Below are 21,870 nucleotides of genomic sequence, written 5' to 3'. Positions count from 1 at the left end.
GCTACCCTACTTTTGCTCCAGGCTATATTCTCATTGCTTAGAAGTGGGCGCTTTTCACCTGGATTGGACGCACAAGTTCCTCTATGCGTTCCACTCATTCCTCATGTTCTCAAAACGCTTGTCAAGCTCAAACAGGAGTCTGCAACCATGATTTCGATAGCTCCTCGGTGGTTCTCCTTTTCTACTTCAACTCAGTATCAAGGAGCCAATACCTCTGCCAATTTTTCCATCTCTTCTCATGCAGTCACGGTTCTCTTCTACACCCCAACCTTCAGTCTTTGCATCTGACAGCTTGGTATCTCTCAGGCTGACTTCAGCTGACCTTCAATTTTATCAGCCTGTCAGAAACATCTTGGACGGTGTTCTACCATGACAAGGTGGTGCATCCAAAGTTCTTACCAAAAGTCGTCATTGAATTTAATCTCAATCGATTGTTCTTCCAGTATTTTTTCCTAAGTCTCATTCTCATCCTGGGGAAACGGCTCTTCATATTCTGGACTGTAAAGGAGCATTAGCTTACTATTTGCAAACGACTAAATCACATAGATCTCCCCAGCTTTTTGTCTCTTTTGATCCTAACAAGTTGGGGGATCCTGTCTCCAAGAGAACAATTTCAAATTAGTTGGCTGCTATGTATCTCATCCTATTATGCTCAAGCAGGGCTACAACGTGAGAGTTGGTCACAGCCCATAAAGTTCGAGCTATGGCAGCTTCAGTAGCTTTTCTTTGCACTACTCCTATTGATGAAATCTGCAAAGCTGGTACTTGGTTCTCGACTCATTGTCTGGAATCTTATTCCAGACGGGATGGTCACTTCGGCCACACAGTGTTACAAAATTTATTTTTCTAAAAGGCCAACTCTCCCACCATTCCATTCTGGTTACCTTGGAGGTCACCCACATTACATTACATTAGAAATTTCTATTCCGCCATTGCCTTGAGGTTCAAGGCGGATTACAAAAGAATTACAAAAACGATTACAAGAAGATATCTAGTAATTTCTAGAGGAGATAAAGAGTAGGTGAGGTTGCTTTGGGGATCGGGAAGGTATTGGGAAGTGGGAAGGAGCTAGCTATGCTGCCTGCTTGTCCTGGAATAAAGCACAGTTACTTACTGTAACAGGTGTTATTCAGGGACAGCAGGCAGATATTCTCACAACCTATCCACGTCTCCTGGTTGGCTTCTTAGCTGGCTTACTGAACTGAGGAGTCACATTGGGCGGGAAGGCACTCGCACATTCATAGTGCGGTCAGTCTTGAACTTTCTAAACAAAAGTTCTTAAAGTGTCGGTGCACTTATATAGCTGTCCGTACTGGGGCTCTGTGAATGACATCACCCACATGTGAGAATATATGCCTGCGGTCCCTGGATAACACCAGTTAGAATAAGTAACTGTGCTTTAGGGGTCCCATTGTAATATTTAGGGCAATGTATTTTCATAAGTAGGATCCTTGTTTTGGAAGTTAGTGCTGGTTTATGCTTGATTTCAGGAATTATGTATTTGTTGTACTGTATTTTCTTTCAACATGTTACAATAAATATTTTTAATCTTCCTGTGACCTAACTTCTGTAAAAATTTTAAAAAAAGTAACAAATGTTTCCTCTACTTCTTTACACTAATTAGTTACAATTTCTTAGTTACTATACTACAACACTGTCTGTCATAATCAGATTGTAAACTTTTTCGAGTGAGGACCGTCTCTTGTGTGTCTTAATGTACAGCGCTGCGTGCGTTTGGTAACGTTATAGAAATACAATAACTAGTAATAGCACTTGCAACATTGGGGGCAAAAGTGAAATTAAGACGATAAGACTCCCTAGCTGACACTTCTAGTGAACAGCTGCCCTTGCAGGTCCTACGATTTATCTTTTCTATAGCACTGAAAGGCGTACAGACGGCGATTTTACAAATTACTAAGCATAAATCCCTCAGAAGACAACATTTTCTCTGGCGCACTTTAGTTGCAGTTTTCCCCGTTTATCGCCTTTCTTCGCTAAGCCTTTAATGATCAACTGAAGCCTGTCGTAGGTAAATCTCGTCACCAGTATTCATCGACAACACCGTCTGGACTGTAGTTAGTACCATGACCAGGAGATCTCAAGCGAATTGCTCCTGGCGCCAGAACTGCTGTACCATTGACGGAAAAGGAACCCAGGACCTCACCGTCACTTCCCTCCAGTTACAGAATGCGCCGGACGTGATGAGCTTAGCAACAAACGCTGCTGCCTTGAACGCCAGGCTGTGTGTGAAGACAGCTGAGGCGGCGCCTTAGGCGCGCACGGCCGGTGGCGGCCGAGGCAACCCATCAAAGCCCGTGAGTACCCATGGCTTGGGCGGTAGTGAGGACATAACGGCAGCGCTGTGGGCGTGTAGGGAACCTTCGTGCCCTGCGCCGGTTAGGGCGGGCAAGTTTCGTGCTCCTTCGGGTGTTTCGCGGTGTTATGACCGAGAAGCGGGGCCACCTGGTTTATCCTTCCCATTCACCATCTCCCTCCCTAGCACATTACTGTAGCTGGATTTTTACCTGGAAGTAAACTGTAAAGACTAGTTAGGTCTTACGGTTCGCATCTGCAGTCATAGTCAGTGTGTCACCATAGAAACAGTCTACCTCAGGTTAGGGCCTCTTTCAACCTCCTGTCTATAGTCTTATCCTTTGCCCCTTCCCGGTTATTGGCCCTTTTCCCTTGACTCTCTTACTGCAGCTTGCTTTCTTTTTTAGCCTTTCTCAGCTTTATAAAGAGCCTTTCTTAGCTTTATAGAGCAATATCAACTGTAGCTTTTCCTCTTTACGGTAGTTCTATTTCTGTGTGAGTTCTTTAATGTACAATAAATATAACAATATGACATGTTTGGAAATGTAAAAATTATACTTTTATTGTTAAAACATTTGTATTCCATCAATCATATATATTTTCTAGATCAGGGGTGCCCACACTTTTTGGGCTTGCGAGCTACTTTTAAAATGACCAAGTCAAAATGATCTACCAAAAATAAAATTAAAAAAAAACACAATGCACACTGTACGCATAGAATTGTTAATTATCATTCCTATTTCGGGTTTTTTTCAAAGAGGTCAAAGCAGATGACTCTATGCACTGTCACCTCAGTAACAACCATACAAAAATAGACAAATACCCACCCCCTCCCTTTTTACTAAACCACGATAGCAGTTTTTAGCGCAGGGAGCTGCGCTGAATGCCCAGCGCTGCTCTTGACGCTCATAGGCTCCCTGCGCTAAAAACTAAACTAAACTAAACTAAACCTTAGGTTTGTAGACCGCACCATCTCCGCATGCGCAGAGCTCGGCACGGTTTACAGAGGTTGAGAGGAAAGGAACTACAAAGAAAGGGTATAGGAGAAAACCTCTATTGCGGTTTAGTAAAAGGGGACCATATTGTAAAATATAGAGAGCAGATATAAATTCAAACACATTTTGATCACTAAATTTAAAATAAAATCATTTTTCCTACCTTGTCTGGTGATTTCATGAGTCTCTGTTTGCACTTTCTTCTTCTGACTGTGCATCCAATCTTTCTTTCCTTCTTTTAGCCTGTATGCTTCCTCTCCTCCTGACCTCATTCCCCCCCCAACGTTTTCTTCTTCTCTCCCTGCCCTCTCTTTCTTTCTCTCTTCATGCCCCCTTTCTTTTTTTCTGTTTCTCTTCTTACCTTCTGTCTCCCTGCCTGCCCTCTTTCTCCCTCCCTGCCCTCCCCCAAGCCACTGCCACTGCCGCTGCCATCGGATAACAGGCCCCCAAAGCCGCCCGCCACCGGCCAAGCTCTCCTTGCTTCGGGCCCATCAGCATTCCTCTCCCCGACGGCAATTTTGCTTCACTGACCTGTCTCCCGCTTTAGCCCGCGAATGGGGCTCTAACATGTGCGTGCCGGCTTCCTTTCTCTCCCTCCCCCCCCGGACATAACTTCCGGTTTCAGAGGGAAGAGAAGGGAAGCCGGTACAAGCACACGTTAGCCCCCGGAGCATAAATTCTCCAAGCCGTTTTTTTTTTCAAATGTTGAGCAGCGGAGGCAGCAGCAGAATTCAGGAGCAGGCCAGTCATGAGGGGAAAAAAGGGAAGAAGGGAACCCGCTCTGCGATCGACTGGGGTCGCCTGAGCGAGCGACCTGTCGATCGCGATTGACGTGTTGGGTACCCCTGTTCTAGATGTATTACACTAAAAACTTTCACAAAATCACAATGACTGATGTATCTCCTTGAGACTAAATGGATCAGACTACCCAATTAATCCCACAACCAAAATCCTTGGCGCCACCCTGGATCGAAGCCTGACGTTTGAAGATCACACTAATGCTCAAGTCAATAAATGCTTTCTCACTCTGGGGATTTATTGCTCTTTAGGCTATCATTCGTACATTACATTAGGGATTTCTATTCCGCCTATACCTTGCAGTTCAAGGCGGATTACAAAAGAGTTGACTGGACATTTCCAGTGAAGATACAACGGGGTTTTTTTTGTTTTGTTTTGGTTTTTTTTATAACAGAGGAGAGATAGCTGGATAGATTCCGAAGGAACTTACAAATTGGATAGTAAATTGACAGTGCATAACTGTGTGATATAACAAATAGATTACAGTTAGAGTACGGATAAGATTACAATACATTTCAGGGATCTGTTTACTTGGTAGGTGTTTTGGGGAGGAAGAGGTTTTCTATGTGGGGGTTTTAGGGGAGAATTTATCTGGGAGTATGGGGATGGGGGGGTTAAGATGTTTGGATGAATTTTTTGAAAAGCAGGGTTTTGATTTCTTTTCGGAATGTTTTGAGGTCGCCCATTGCCGTTAGCAGGTTGGAGATGGAATGGTTGAGTTTTGCTGCTTGCGTTGCCAGAAGGTTGTAATGTAATGTAATTTATTTCTTATATACCGCTAATCCGTTAGGTTCTAAGTGGTTTACATTAAAATATACATTAAATATACATTAAAATTATAAGTAAGAAAATATACATTAAAATTATAAGTAAGAAAGGTACTTAGAAATTCCCTTACTGACCCGAAGGCTCACAATCTAACTAAAGTACCTGGAGAGTAATAAAGAAGTGAAAAATAGAGATAGAGGAAAAAATAAGAAAATAAACATTCTAACAAGACTGCATTGATCTAAGTACTTTGGAAGGTAGAAGAGAGGAGAGAAAGGAATAAATGCAGAAGGAGGAACCGTTGAACAATAGAATTCAGGAGAAATTAAAATGATAAAAATAGAACAAAACAAAACAAGTGGCAAAACAATGAATAAGATTAAAAATAATTCATAAACTGGAAATAAAAATAAAACATTGTCTTCAATCCACGGTTTCAGCGTCAGTGATGAAGTAGAGCAAGTAAGTTTTGGAGGAGCGATTACGTTCCCAGAAAAAGGGCTTCTTCAGGGAAGAGATTTGATTGATAGTCCCAGGATGCCCATGTCTCTTCCTCTGCGATGGTCTCCTCCATGCATTCCTCCCCACGACACACTGCCCATGCTCCAGCTGCCACCCTGAACGGCTTCTCCAAGGAGACTGCCCCAGACGAGGCCCATGGCGACTGCAAGAACTCCTCTGCGGAAAAGCCATCGGCGCTGTTGTTGGTGTGTGCTGGTGCCGCTGGAGCTGGGGGCCGACAAGGGACCCCTGCTCTGCTGCTGCTGCGCTCATCACACCGACGAGAAGACCTGGATAAAAGCCGGGCCGATGGACGATGGGATTCCGGGGTAGAAGCTCTCAGAGTCCGGGCTGGGCAAGCGTCGATCAGGCCGCCGCCGCCGGAGCCAGATGCATAGGAGACAGGCGGAGGCGACGAAGAGGACTGCACCGACCACGGGGCACTGAAGCCGGACATTGGGGGTGAGGCAGAGCCTCCCAGGGCCGGGGGACCGGCCATCTACCATCTCGGCAGTCCGCTGAAGCCAGCGCCTCCCAAGCCCCCGCCGCCGCAGCTCAGCAGGTGACTTCCTGTGAGCCTCAGAGCGATCTCAGCTGTGGCATGTAGATAGGCAATGGCGGCGTGATCCCGTGCGTCAGAGGGAACGTGCTACCGAGGTTGGAGAGCGGCCTGCGAGGTTCGCTAAAGCCGGCCACCATCGCAGCGGCGAGTGAGGGCGGGAGTTGTGTCAAACATCTTCTTGCGCTGAGTGCCCTTGAGTGAGGGGAAGGCAAAAGGATTTGGGGTTCTTCTTTGTCTTGAGGTGAGGATCTGGTTTAAGCGGTTGTTTAGGTAGGAGGGGGAAGAGCCTTTTAATGCTTTGAATAATAGGCAGTAGAATTTGAATTGAATTCGTGCTTGCATGGGTAGCCAGTGAGAGTCTAAGAAGGCGGTTGTAATATGATCATATTTTCTCAGGGAGTAGATCAGTCTGAGGGCGGTGTTTGTATTATCTGAAGTTGTTTTATCATATTGGCAGGACAAGGTAGATAGAGGGAGTTGCAATAGTCCAGTAAACCTAAGACTAGGGATTGGACAATTAGTCTGAATTGTGCTGGGTCAAAGAATTTTCTGATTTTACGTAGATTTCTCATAATTAGAAAAGCTTTCTGGGATGTCTTGTTGATTTGGGACTGCATTGTGCAGCATCTGTCTATCGTTACTCCTAGGAGTTTGAGTTCAGGCTGTATTGGGTATTTGGTATTTTTAATTTTTAGTTCTGTAATGGTGGGAGTTTGGGCCTTTTTGAGCAAAAGGAATTTTGTTTTATCTGAGTTTAGTTTCAGTTTGTGGTCCGCCATCCATTTTTCCACTGCATCTAGGGTTGTTTCCAGCTTTGCTGTGGTGGTGGGCTCTGATGGGTCGAAGGGGAGGAGTATGGTGATGTCGTCTGCGTAGCTGAAGGATGTAACATTTAGATTGTCTAAAGTGGCTCCGAGGGAGGAAATAAAGAGGTTGAAGAGCGTAGGTGATAGAGGTGATCCTTGAGGAACTCTGCAGGGATTGGACCATGGTTCTGATTTGATATCATTGGACTTTACCCTATAGGTTCTTGATTTGAGGAATCCTTGGAACCAATTGTAGACCTTGCCTAAGATCCCCATGGCGTCAAGTATCTGTAGCAGTAAGGAGTGGTCAACTAGGTCAAATGCTGCGGAGAGGTCAAGTTGGATTAACATCCTTTACTAATGTGCTGTCGGGCTGTATCTAGTAGTGAGACAAGTAGTGTTTCTGTGCTGTGGTTGGTTCGAAATCCTGATTGTGAGGGGTGAAGTAGGTTATGGTCTGCCAGGTAGTTGGTGAGGTATTGTGCAACTAGACCTTCTATTATTTTAACGTATATTGGTATTGAAGCGATAGGTCTGTAGTTGGAGGGGTTATCTATTGGGCCTTTGTGATCTTTCATGATTGGGGTGATTAAGATCTCTCCTAGGTCCTGGGGGAATTTACCTTCTGTTAATGTGGTTTGAATCCATAGCATGAGGTTGGCTCTGAATGTGGTGGAGGCGTTTGATAACAGGTAGGTATTCAGCCTGTATACCTCTTCTAGACTGACCGTCAACCCTGTCAGTTTCCCATCTTCGTTTACAGCATAGAGCCTGATGGGTTCTGGTATGTTGCGTATATCCTCTTCGGTAAATACAGACGCAAAAAAATGTGTTGTTTGTCGGCAATTTCTTTATCTTCCTTTAGCACTCCCTTTATTCCATGGTCATCCAGCGGCTCCACCACTTCCTTCGCGGGTCATTTCCCCTTAATGTATCGAAAGAACGGCTTGAAGTGTTTCACCTCCTTGGCTATTTTTTCCTCGTAGTCTCTTTTGGCCCCTTTTACCGCCTTATGGCACATGTGTTGATGTTGTTTGTGCTTATTCCAGTTTTTGTCCGCTTTGACCTATTCCATTCCTTAAATGAAATTTTCTTGTCTCTGATCGCTTTCTTCACCTCTATAGTGAGCCACGCCGGTTCTTTGTTCTTTTTCCTCTTGGATCCTTTGCGCCTCGGTGACTGTGTCCTTAAAAAGGGACTAAGCTTGCTCTAGCATTTTTACAGTGCTTATCCTCTTCTTAATCTTCTTCCCTACCATGAGTGTCCCTTTGTAATTCCCTTTTCGGAAGTTCAGTGCCGTGGCCATTGTTCTGAACCGATATTTCGCCCCTGCGTCCAGGTCGAAGTGAATCATGTTGTGATCGCTGTTTCCCAGCGTCCCTTCTACTTCTACACCTTGTGCCGGTCCTCGCAGTCCTTTCAGAATTAAGTCCAGTATTGCATTTCCTCTTGTATTTTCCTTGACAAGCTGTTCCAGGAAGCAATCGCCTATAGCATCCAGGAACTTGGTCTCCCTAGCGCAGCCGGAGGTGCCTAGGTTCCAGTCTATCCCCAGATAGTTGCAGTCACCCATGATATAACTGCATTGCCTCCCTTGCAGTTGTGTTTAATCTCGTCCGTCATGTCTCCCTCAATTTCTTCAGACTGCCCTGGGTGTCGATAGTAGATGCTGATCTTCGTTTCCAGTCCATTTGTTCCTGGAAGTTTGACCCATAGAGACTAACTTATTTGTCAGTCCATACTTTGGTCTGCTTACAGTATTTTTGAGTTGTTATCTAGAGAATGACACGGTGGATGTACCCGCCGAAACACTGGGGAAAAAACAGTGTTCACAGCGGCTAAGGGGACAAGACCATTCACCGCCCCGTGGAGTGGTGAATGGCTTTGTCTCTGCAGTTAAAGAGCGCGGTGGCAATTTTTTACGCTATTTAAATACCCTATCTCCAACCAACTGACTTCCCCTGCCTTCTATTGGATTAAAGCTATCCTATCAACGACACCCATTCTATCTCCATATTATCCCAGGACAAGCAGGCAGGTATTCTCACATGTGTGTAACGTCACCAATGGAGCCCGGATACGGACGCCTTGCAAGCAGACTTGCTTGAAGAAACTCGAAGTTTCGAGTCTCCCGCACCGCACAAATGCGAGTGCCTTCCCGCCCAGCACAGGGCGCGTCTCCTCAGTTCAGATAGCTAGCAGAGAAGCCAACCAGGGGAGGTGGATGGGTTGTGAGAATAGCTGCCTGCTGTCCCTGGATAACACCAGTTACGGTAAGTAACTGTGCTTTATCCCAGGACAAGCAGGCAGATATTCTCACATGTGGGTGACCTCCAAGCTAACCAGAATGGGATAGTGGGAGTGTTGGCAATTTAGGAGAATAGATTTTGTAATACTGTTTGGCCAAACTGTCCATCCCGTCTGGAGAAAGTATCCAGACAATAGTGAGACGTGAAGGTATGAACCGAGGACCATGTAGCAGCTCTACAAATTTCCTCAATAGGTGTAGATCTGAGGAAAGCTACTGAAGCTGCCATTGCTCTGACATTATGGGCTGTGACTACTGTGAAGGGGTAATCCAGCCTGGGCATAGCAGAAAGAATTTGGAAACCATTGGATGAGCAGAGAGGGGTTTCCCTTCAGTAGGCTGATGGAAAGTCGCAATTGCACTGAGATGGACTCAGATAGATGTAGACGTGAGGCCAGAATTGGATAAGTGCAACAGAAGATAAGAAGGAATGCCGAGGCTCCTTATGATGAGAAAAACACCACATAGAAAATCTAGTCCACTTTTGATGATAGCATTGTCTAGTGGTAGGCTTCCTAGAAGCTTCTATAACATCTCTTACAGATTGAGAAAACTGAAGAGGAGTTACGTTGAAAGGTACCAAGCTGTCAGGTGTAGAGACTGCAGGTTGGGATGAAGCAGAGATCCTTGACTCTGTGTAAGCAGAGAAGGAAAAACTGGTAGAAGGTATGGCCGCTGGTGCTGAGTTGAAGTAGAAGGGAGTACCAAGGTTGTCTTGGCCACCGAGGAGCGATTAGAATAATGATGGCATGATCGTTCTTCAACTTGACCAGAGTCTTGAGAATGAGAGGAAAAGGAGGGAATGCGTAGAGGAAGAGATTTGTCCATTCCAGAAGAAAAGCATCTGCCTCAAGGCGGCGAGGAGAGTATATCCTGGAGCAGAACTGAGGCAGTTTGAAGTTGTGGGGAGCTGCAAAGAGGTCTATCTGAGGGGTTCCCCACTGTGAAAAAATGTGATGAAGAGGCGAGGAATGGAGATTCCATTTGTGAGGTTGTAGGAGACGACTCAAGTTGTCTGCCAAGCAATTCTTCACCCCTTGAATGTAGACAGCTTTGAGGAAGATGTTGTGACGGATTGCCCAGTCCCAAACTTTCAGAGCTTCTTGACAAAGGGAGGCATAACTCATCCCTCCCTGTTTTTGACATAATACATAGCGACTTGGTTGTCCGTCCAGATGAGGACTACCTGGTCGCGAAGAAGATGTTGAAAAGCGCTAAGAGCCTTGAAAATCGCTCTGAGTTCCAACAGATTGATGTGACACTGACGATCCATACTGGTCCAGAGACCATCGAGATGAGCGCCCCAAGCGTAGGTTGAAGAGTCTGTCGTGAGGACCTTCTGATGAGGGGGCGTTTGAAAAAGCAAGCCTCTGGAAAGATTGAAGAGAGTATCCACCAACGGAGAGACCCCCATGTCCTATGAAGCAAACAGAAGTCAAGCAACAAAATTCCAAAGGCCCGTGTTCTGGTGGCCCCTGGCAGTCACAAGCAGAAAGCCCTTCCCCCCCAACAGACAAGTCAACAAAACAAAGGGGGAAAAAAACAGTGCCTGCGGTGACCGATCCAGGGAGTGAGCGCGAGGAACCTCAACAAGGCTAAGCAAGAGGATTCAAAAGGAGACTGCGGCCTCTAGGAGATAAGGAGTCCAAGTAGACTCCCCACACAAGCAGGAAGTGACATCGGCGATGAGGGCGACCAATTGCCTCTTGAGCCTCCCACGTGGCCAATGTATTCACCAGAGCTCTCCAGGACCAAAAAGAGGGAGACTCAGAAACAATCCAGGATTGCAATATGCATTTGCGAGTAAGGAGACACACCTTACTACACCAGAGAGGATCCCCCTTAGGAAGGCCACGAAAAGCCCCAGGCAGATCAAGAACCAACTGCTCCACGGTACCCACAATGGTGCTCAAAAATAAACCTTGGAGGTAATGAATAATAGATTTCCAAAAAGCTTGTATTGTCCAACAATCCCAAAAGGAATGAACTAAAGTATTGGGATCCCGGCCACATTTCAGACAGAGGGGGGAGTCGATACCTCCTATTTTATGCAATTGAACTTGAGTATAATAAGCCCTATATATCACTCTAACATAACACTCGCGATACACTGCTCCTGTTATCAAGCTAGGGACCCCCTGCAGGGCTGTCATAATATCCCAAGTACTAAGATCAATGCGAAGTTCACGACTCCAGCTCTCTAGAAGATGCGACACCTCTTTAGGCCTCGCGATCTCCAATAGGGCCCTATACAACGCCAACACCGAAATAGAACGAATCACCACCCCTTCAAAAAAAAAACGAAGTCGCATCCCCATCGGTAGAGCAAGCCGATCCTGCGGAAGAGAAAGAATATAATGCTTCACTTGACAATAGGCAAAAGTATCACCCCAACACCCAACCAAGTGGTCCCCAAAAGCAGCAAGAGGTTTCAAACAGCCTTCCTCAGTCAACAGATGCTCCACGAGGCGAAATCCGCGAGCAGCCCAACTGAGAAAAGCAGGGTTATCCCGGCCCGGAGGAAAGGCCAAGTTCCCCCGGAGGGGAAGTTGATTTGACACGTGAGGGTCCCCTCCCAATCTGCCGATCAAGCTTCCCCACACTGCACACATAGATTTCAAAAGAACACACGCACGGAACTCAGTGGGAAGGTCCTTAGTAGGCAAATATAAGAGACTATACAAAGAATGAGGAGCATGTTCAAAATACAAAGGAGTATGCTGATGTTCTTCCAGCAACCAGTCTTTCTAATGCCTGAGTAAGCAGGCTTCATTATAAAGGCTGCCAGATTGGAGGTGGGACTTTACTACAACGTCCTTATAGGCCTCTTCTATGTACTTCTCTGTCTCCCTCAGCTCCTCTAAGTCTGCTACTCTAGCCTCAAGAGATCGGACCCGTTCACTGAGAGCTAGGAGCTCTTTGCAATGAGCACACACATACTTCTCACCAACTGGGACATAATCAAACATGTGTCACTCGGTGCATAAGACTGGATAGCCCATATCTTGCTGCTGGACTACTGTCTGTTCTTAATATTAATTATTTCTTTGTTAAGTTGCTACGGGATTTGGAATATGTACTCAAGTTCCCCTAAGATTGCTAGTTAGGGCAAAATTTTCAATAGAGTAGACACGCCAGATAGTGTGAATAACTGACCTAAGCGGTAGAGAATGACACGGTGACGGTTTACCCGCGGCCACCGCATTTAAGCCGCGGGTCACCGCCGAAAACGGGGAAGAAAACTAGCAGTCGCTGCGGTGACGGGGACAAGGCCATTCACCGACCGCGGAAACGGTGAACAGGTTTGTCCCCGCGGGCCAATGTACCCCCTTCTAGGAACCGCTATTTACCGCCCGACGCCCGATTCACCCCCCCAGCAGGACCGCTCGCACCCCCACCCCGAACGACCGCTCGCACGCGCTCCCACCCGCACCCGCGATCGGAGCAAGAGGGAGCCCAAGCCCTCTTGCCCGGCCGACTCCCCGACGTCCGATACATCCCCCCCCCCCGGCAGGACCACTCGCACCCCCACCCCGAAGGACCGCCGACTTCCCGACAATATCGGGCCAGAAGGGAGCCCAAACCCTCCTGGCCACGGCGACCCCCTAACCCCACCCCGCACTACATTACGGGCAGGAGGGATCCCAGGCCCTCCTGCCCTCGACGCAAACCCCCCTTCCCCCCCAACGACCGCCCCCCCCAAGAACCTCCGACCGCCCCCCCAGCCGACCCGCGACCCCCCTGGCGACCCCCACGACCCCCCCACCCCCCTTCCCCGTACCTTTGGTAGTTGGCCGGACAGACGGGAGCCAAACCCGCCTGTCCGGCAGGCAGCCAACGAAGGAATGAGGCCGGATTGGCCCATCCATCCTAAAGCTCCGCCTACTGGTGGGGCCTAAGGCGCGTGGGCCAATCAGAATAGGCCCTGGAGCCTTAGGTCCCACCTGGGGGCGCGGCCTGAGGCACATGGGCCCAACCCGACCATGTGCCTCAGGCCGCGCCCCCAGGTGGGACCTAAGGCTCCAGGGCCTATTCTGATTGGCCCACGCGCCTTAGGCCCCACCAGTAGGCGGAGCTTTAGGATGGATGGGCCAATCCGGCCTCATTCCTTCGTTGGCTGCCTGCCGGACAGGCGGTTTTGGCTCCCGTCTGTCCGGCCAACTACCAAAGGTACGGGGAAGGGGGGTGGGGGGGTCGTGGGGGTCGCCAGGGGTGTCGCGGGTCGGCTGGGGGGGGCGGTCGTTGGGGGGAGGGGGGTTTGCGTCGAGGGCAGGAGGGCTGCAGTGCAAACATAAGCCTTTCATTAAGACAATCCTGGTTCGCTTTTCCAAGTTAAAACAATTAGAAAAATATTTCTGGAGTGCTGTAATAAATTAAAATTAATAGTGGTCAGAACCCCCAAGGTAACTTCAGGCATCATTTTGAAGCTGGGGGGGGCGGTCGTTGGGGGGAGGGGGGTTTGCGTCGAGGGCAGGAGGGCTGCAGTGCAAACATAAGCCTTTCATTAAGACAATCCTGGTTCGCTTTTCCAAGTTAAAACAATTAGAAAAATATTTCTGGAGTGCTGTAATAAATTAAAATTAATAGTGCTCAGAACCCCCAAGGTAACTTCAGGCATCATTTTGATGCTGGGGGGGGCGGTCGTTGGGGGGAGGGGGGGTTTGCGTCGAGGGCAGGAGGGCCTGGGATCCCTCCTGCCCGTAATGTAGTGCGGGGTGGGGTTAGGGGGTCGCCGTGGCCAGGAGGATTTGGGCTCCCTCCTGGCCCGATATTGTTGGGGAGTCGGCGGTCCTTCGGGGGGAGGGATGTATCGGACGTCGGGGGGGGGGGCATCAGGCTTTCAGGATGGGGACAGACCTTCAAGGGGGGACAGTGCAGGGAAGTCAGGGAATTTATATTAATTAATTTTTTCTCTGCGTGTTTTGTTTTTGTATAGTTATTAACTAATATTTAACTAAGTTTTAAAGTTTTAAAGAATGTTTCCTTTATACGTAAATAAAGAAAAGTGAATGGGATTGCAGTGGCGGTGACGGGGCGGTGAATGGGGTGGCAGTGGCGGTGACGGGGCGGTGAAGAGGATGGTGAGACGGGGACGGGGCGGTGACGGGGATGGTGAGACGGGGACGGGGCGGTGACGGGGATGGTGAGACGGGGACGGGGCGGTGACGGGGACCAATTTTTTCACCGTGTCATTCTCTACTAAGCGGTTTACAATGTACCGTATCAAACTAAAATGAATTTAGGTACTTGAGAAAAACTACCCTATCTGTCCCGAAGGCTCACAATCTAGCTAAAGTACCTGATAAACTAAAAATATATAACATATAATACATTTCTAAGATCCAAAATCAAAGAGATAGAAAATAGAAATAATGAAAGAAGATAAAAAATTTAAAAATAAAATAAAACAAATTTAAGAGATAGAAAAGTCTTTGAAGCAGCCTGATAACAAACAGTCATATTTTAGTGCAGGTCTTAATAAAACTCCCGGCATAGCACACTTCACAGATCCGTCACTGGCAGAGTTTGAGAGCATCAAAGAAATTAACATTTCTAAAACATATCCACTAAAATTGTTATATGAAATAAATTAACCCAAATCAACACGAATCAGTACAAATTAAGACAGATTGCGGTCCCCATTCCATTATTCAATTCAGGAGAGCCATTAGAAAAAAATGTGCTTTTAAATGTCTCTTAAAATTTTGAAACGATTCTTCCTTCCTTAACTCTACTGGTAAATTGTTCCACAATATTGGAACAAAGTAGAAAAATGCACCATTTCTGGTTGAGGCAAGGTGAGCCTTGGAGATATGGATGAGAAATCATTACATGCTTTAATCCATGCTTTTCTTCTATCTAAATTGGATTATGGTATATGCAGGATTAACAGTATACTTAAAACTTCACATTTTCCCTAAAAAACAGGGAAAAAGTTAAGTTTCCAGTATAATGAGGGGGGTTACAATCCCCCAAACCCCCAACAATGCCGGCGTGATCTGTATTCAGTAAAGTGGGGGGTTCCCCACTAACACCCCTGTCTGAGCCCCTTAAAACACTGGTTTTCTTCGCCGCGGGCTTCCACCTTGCGCTCAGTTGTCTCGGCGCGCCTTTGTCCTGTCACCGTTTACATTCAACATTAATATCCCAGTTCAGCAAGGATTTTTATTCTAATCTAGCCGAATGGAAGAAATTGCTTTCAGAATGAGGTTATAAAGTTTTTTTAGATGTGGAAGGGATTTTCAATAAATTGCCCTTTTCAGATTTGGACATTTTTTGTTCATTACATCTCAAAAAATGCCCATCTTAGAGCCATTTTCAAACAGGAAATACATCTGGGTTTGTGATTTTAAAATGTATCAAAGATGGTCTTTTTTGCACAGAAAGTGCAAAGAAAGAGCTTTTTTTTAAAATTTATTTATTAATTTTCAAAAATACAATTCAAGATAATACTTGTACAGAAAGCTTTTAAGTCAAGAAATCTAGTAATAAAATAAGTTCAAAGAAATTAATTTAAACTTAAATCAGCTCAAGTCCTCAAAAGATCCAAAATGTAATATATAAACGGAAATGCTAGGAAATAATAACTAAGGAAAGATGATGCAAGTTTAGCTGATATGGGCATCTAAATCCATTCTATACTCCTCCTTTCTTTTCCTTCTCAAGCCGAGATAGAGAGAGGAAAGAAGTCAGTTGGTAGGGCTCAAAGAAAACATATTTTTGAGAGTTATAATGTATAATACATTTGCAAGGATAACGAAGGTAAAAAGTTGCTCCAAGAGCTATTATTCCTGGTTTTTAACATAAGAAATTCTTTTCTTCGCTTTTGTATGTCCCTAGCCAAGTCTGGGAACATTTGTATCTTAAGTCCCAAGAATTTTTTTGATCGATTTTTAAAGAAAAGTCTAAAGAAGAGCCATTTTCCAAATTGGAGCATTCAACTTAGAAACACCAAAAAAAACAGGCACAATAATGTCTGCCATTTTGAGCAAAGTGGCCACATGAACATCCATGCAGATCATAGGGGCATCCTACTGGTCAGTGCAGTGGACTTTAAACAAAGGCATCTAGGTACAATTCCCACCATGACTCCTATATTTTGAATTGTGAGCCCTTCAGGAATAGAATAAAACCTACAGTTCTTAACTGTGTGCCACTGCAGTAGCCTTTAAGTCTACAGGTGTCTCCTATATATTGATACAGTAGGTAGTTTGTATTTGGAGAGATCAAAATTTCCACCATAAATGTACTAGGTAGAATGGGATTTGGACTTGGATCCCCTTGTTCACAGTCTACTGCACCGACTACTAGATTACTCCTGCTCTGTTGGGTATGCCCATAGTACTTGATGCTGTCATGGTGCCTGGAATGCCTTACAGTTTCAATTCTTAGGGGGGTGGGAAGGGAACAGCATCTACTGGGTGATTAAGGAAGAGTCAAAACAATCCTTCCAGTAGTCAGCTGGTCATTCAGAGCATCTTTTTCGAATTCTAGAACTTGGACACACAAGGAAATGGTCAGTTAAGAGCTGTGCTCCAGGCTAAACAAGCTACTATTTCAAATTTAAAACTCCAAAAATTCAATTTTATTTGGAAAAAAGATTGATAAGAAGAAAATGTCATCAAACAAACAAAATAAAAACGATGCAGGAACCGGAGGATCAGGAACCAGCAGTAACAAAAGATCAAAGCCAGAACCAGGGACACCATCAAGAGTACCACTGCCTGCAGAAGATCAAGATATGATGGCAGAAATAAAACAGATAAAGGATATAGTACTGGAGATCAAAAAACAACTACAAAAAGCAATAGATGATGTTGCTATATTAACAAAAAGAGTTGATCTAATTGACAACAAAATGACACACTTAGAGGAAAGAGCAGAGGAAGTACATACTGAGGTTATACAAAACAAACAAGCCTGGAAGGAAATGGAAATATTAAAGAAAGATCTGGAAGACTGTGTGAATAGAGAAAAAAGAAATAATTTAAGAATTATTGGGATGCCGGAAGGAGTGGAAAAAAATGATCCTATCAATTTCTTAGAACAATTCCTCCCAAAGATACTGCCTATAAAATCCAAGGTGCCTCTTGAAATAGAGAGGGCACACAGAATACCGGGACAGAAAACAACCACACAAAAAGGTCCAAGAACTTTATTTTTAAACTACTAAGATATCAACATGTAGTTGAAATATGCCAGCTAGCTAAAGCAAATAAAAACCTAAGATGTCAAGATGCACGGATACATATTGTGCCAGACTTTGCTAGAGAAACTGCTCAAAAAAGAAAACAACTCCTTGATTTAAGACCTCAACTACGAGCACTAGGGGCAAGATATGGATTACTCTACCCAGCGGTGATGAAGGTAACATTAGGAAATAAAACACAAAATTTTAATGATTCTAAAAAACTAGCAGAATACCTTGAAACATTTGAACAACCAATGACATCTTAAAAAGAAACTTGGGGAATATTTTAAAGTATTTAATATAACAAGAAGACATTAATAACTTTTCACTTTGATTTATTATATACAAAATAATCTAAACATTAAAAAACTGTAAAAACCGTTTAGAATGCTAGAAATTTTTTTTAAAAAAACAAATAACAGGAAAATGGAACAACTTGAAAAGAATGCAAACATGTCAGTAACAGAATGTTGTGGAGGGGAAAAAAAAAAAAAAAGAACATTGATCTACCTGGAGAATTCAATATATATGCAGCTGAAGGGACGAGATGGAGGAGCTTTTTGAAAGATATCCTCTTGCAGCATGGATTATATGCTCACGGAGAGAAATGTAGAAAGGTGGAACACTAGAGATACTATGTTTGCTGAGTTGCTGAGTAGAGGAAGGGATCTGCGTGTCAACAGGAAGTACAAACAGTAGTGCAACCTGCGTGAAAACTTGTGGTCGATTGGGAAGTGTCTCATTAAAAAACAAAACAAAACAAAAATCCTGAATAGAAGGCTACCAACACATGAGTAAATTACAAACTGAATCTGCCCTGCTCCTATGAATATCCCGGAAGACCCAGACGCTAAGATGTGGAACATAATGACTACAATTATATTAGTAAAAGAAGCAGAAAGTTAATTCCCACCCAGTTGGAGGAGAACAGCTGAGCCCTTCCTTTATGTTTGCCATATGTGCAAACAAGCTTGTAACCATTCCCAGCTGATACACTGAGCTAACTGTTATGCATTCTTGGCATGTTCCCTGACAAAGATAGTGAAGAACGTTAAGTTTATTATAGAAGTACTTAAAAAAAAAAAAAAAAAAAATTGTCTTCAAATGTTGTATTTCTTCTATATCTTTTTCTCATCTATTTTATTCTCATCCTTCTCATACTTTACACATATAATTTTGAAAGAAAGATATTGCATTTTATTGGATATTTATTTACCAATGACTTTCACTATATACTTAAACTGAATTTATTTATTTACTTAAAAATGGGTTAATAGATACTTTGACTAACCTGACAATTGATATATTGCAATTTTAGGAATCCAGAATAATAATAAATATGTAATAAACACTTTCTAGGCTTTTAAGTTTTTAGTAATGCCTTTAAGTTCTTAGGAACTAAGCTTTTAGTCAGGCTTGATTGAATTACAGTGGTGCCTCGCATAACGGACGCCTCGCACAGCGAACGCTGCGCACAACGAACTTTATGTCTTGATCCGTACAACGAACTTCGTTTCACACAACGAAGTCACCCGAGCTGCATCCTTCCGCGCAGGCACTGCGCTTAACTGCCCTCTCTCCGCCTGGCTCCCTCTTGCCCCCCCGACTCCCCGACACGATCGGGGCAAGAGGGAGCTCAAGCCCTCTTGCCCCCCGACTCCCCGACACGATCGGGGCAAAAGGGAGCCCAAGCCCTCTTGCCCCGCCGATTCCCCAACTCCCCGACAATATCGGGCTAGGAGGGAGCCCAAGTCCTCCTGGCCACGGCGACCCCCTAACCCCACCCTGCACTACATTACGGGCAGGAGGGATCCCAGGCCCTCCTGCCCTCGACGCAAACCCCCCTCCCCCAACGACCGCCCCCCCCCCAAGAACCTCCGACCGCCCTCCCAGCCGACCCGCGACCCCCCTGGCCGACCCCCACGACACCCCCAACCCCCTTCCCCGTACCTTTCTGTAGTTGGCCGGACAGACGGGAGCCAAACCCGCCTGTCCGGCAGGCAGCCATCGACGGAATGAGGCCGGATTGGCCCATCCGTCCCAAAGCTCCGCCTACTGGTGGGGCCTAAGGCGCCTGGGCCAATCAGAATAGGCCCGGGAGCCTTAGGTCCCTCCTGGGGGCGGGGCCTGAGGCACATGGGCCCAACCCGACCATGTGCCTCAGGCCCTGCCCCCAGGAGGGACCTAAGGCTCCCGGGCCTATTCTGATTGGCCCAGGCGCCTTAGGCCCCACCAGTAGGCGGAGCTTTGGGACGGATGGGCCAATCCGGCCTCATTCCGTCGATGGCTGCCTGCCGGACAGGCGGGTTTGGCTCCCGTCTGTCCGGCCAACTACAGAAAGGTACGGGGAAGGGGGTTGGGGGTGTCGTGGGGGTCGGCCAGGGGGGTCACGGGTCGGCTGGGAGGGCGGTCGGAGGTTCTTGGGGGGGGGCGGGCGTTGGGGGGAGGGGGGTTTGCGTCGAGGGCAGGAGGGCCTGGGATCCCTCCTGCCCGTAATGTAGTGCAGGGTGGGGTTAGGGGGTCGCCGTGGCCAGGAGGACTTGGGCTCCCTCCTGGCCCGATATTGTCGGGGAGTTGGGGAATCGGCGGGGCAAGAGGGCTTGGGCTCCCTCTTGCCCCGATCGTGTCGGGGAGTCGGGGGGGGCAAGAGGGCTTGAGCTCCCTCTTGCCCCGATCGTGTCGGGGAGTCGGGGGGGCAAGAGGGCTTGAGCTCCCTCTTGCCCCGATCGTGTCGGGGAGTCGGGGGGCAAGAGGGCTTGAGCTCCCTCTTGCCCCGATCGTGTCGGGGGTGCCAGGGACCACACGGAGTCACCCACCGTACCACCCGATTCGGGTAAGCGCAGGTATCGGTGGGTGGCTTATTTGCGGGGGGGTGCCTTATTTTACATTTTTTTCTAAAAAGGGGGGGGCTGTCTTATTTGATGGCCCTGCCTTATCGGGGAAACACGGTAGAAAAAAAAAAAAAAATGAACAGTTAAGTCCCAGTTTTTGCCGCTGAGACTCTGCCCTCTCTCACTGTAAAATTAGACTCTACTTAGTCTGTCTTTAAATTTAAAAAATGTGTGTTGTTTTAAAAAACAATTATGTTTTTAGATGTATCTAAATAAAAATAATAACCAAAAATTTATCTTTTTTTATGTCATCTTAGCATATTTTATGCTACAGAACGAATTATTTTTTTTTACATGTATTGTTATGGGAAAACGCGTTTCACATAACGAACTTTTCGCATAACAAACTTGCTCCTGGAACGAATTAAGTTCGTTGTGTGAGGCACCACTGTATATGAAACTCTGTTAAAATCCTGTAGATTAGAATCATTTCTTTGCTCTATTCTGTTTTTGAGTAATTTTTTGTAAAATAAAGAAAGGTAAGAATTATAAGGGGAAAAAAAAAAAATATATATATATATATATATTTCTGAAAATGAATAAAAGAGAAAATAAATATAACAAATATTAGTATAAGGATATATTATACTATGTTATTAGCATGGAGTAATAAGTATAAAACTATAATTTATTTTTTAGCTTGTAATGGAGTAATGTTAAACCTGATCTATGTTGTGTTTCCAAGTGATCGTATACAAATGGGGTGGGAAGGGAGGGAATGGGAGGGTATTAAATTTTAAGGGTAGGGGTAAAATAGATAATTCCTCAAACTATCTTATTTATGGGAAAATGAAGTTCATAAAAAACATTGCAGATGGGATTGTTATAATACATATTACATTAAAATTAAATAGATCTTAAAATAATCTCTTTAAATGTTAATGGTCTAAATCACCCGATTAAAAGAAAAAAGGCATTATTATTTTTGAAAAGGCAAAACGCTGATATATGCTGCATACAAGAGACCCATTTATCAAATAATGAATCCATAAAGCTAAAAGGTGATTGGGTCAAGCAATGTTACTTTTCTGCAGCAATAGGAAAAAAAGCTGGAGTTGCAATATTAATAAATAAAAAATGTTCTGCTTCATTTAAGTTTAAGGCAGCTGATCCTTTAGGAAGATGGATATATATAGAAATGGACATGGGAAATACCACCATGACGCTTTTCAATATATATGCCCCTAATTCAAATCAAAATGAATTTTTTAAAACTCTGCAACAGTTGATTCTTCCACTGGCTACTTCAAATTTAATAGTGGCAGGAGATTTCAATGCTGTGATGGATCCATTGATAGATAAAAGCCCGAGAAGATTTATAAAATCATTAGGTCTTGACAATTTGGTGCAATCTTGTGATTTAAAGGATATTTGGCGTATACTTCATTTTGATGGTCGGGAATTTTCGTTTTGTTCACAAGTCCATAATTCTTTTTCTAGAATAGATTATATTTTTGTTTCTAATCAATTAGTACATCAAGTCACACAGGCTGTCATTGATCCAATTGTATTATCTGATCATGGTGGAGTGTGGATTGAAATTAAAATAATAGATCAAAATATAAACAGACCTATATGGAAATTGAATAATACATTGCTTGCAGATAATGACTTTTGTACAAATCTTATAAAAAAAATAGAAGAATATTTTCAAATTAATGATACAGAAGAAATTTCCATAGAGACTTTATGGAATGCGTTTAAAGCATATATTAGAGGACAAATTATTTCTTATTC

At 45.0% G+C, this 21,870-nt stretch overlaps 1 protein-coding gene across 2 annotated transcripts in view; it reads left to right on the top strand.

The window, feature by feature from the left end:
- The first annotated feature begins 2,043 nt into the window (after positions 1 to 2,043).
- Positions 2,044 to 21,870, top strand: part of CFAP97 (cilia and flagella associated protein 97) — a 163,427-nt gene continuing 143,600 nt past the window's right edge. Inside the window, exon 1 of one of the 2 annotated variants that reach the window (XM_033943478.1) lies at positions 2,044 to 2,315. The gene's annotated coding sequence lies outside the window, so the exon portion shown is untranslated. The remainder of the gene's footprint in view (positions 2,316 to 21,870) is intronic. The other variant, XM_033943471.1, reaches the window with a different exon arrangement.

The sequence above is a fragment of the Geotrypetes seraphini genome, chromosome 1 (assembly GCF_902459505.1).
Source record: "Geotrypetes seraphini chromosome 1, aGeoSer1.1, whole genome shotgun sequence".
In the NCBI taxonomy this organism is placed as follows: Eukaryota; Metazoa; Chordata; class Amphibia; order Gymnophiona; family Dermophiidae; genus Geotrypetes; species Geotrypetes seraphini.
Note: the sequence above shows the minus strand (reverse complement) of the source record. Positions and strands in the feature narration are given on the sequence as shown.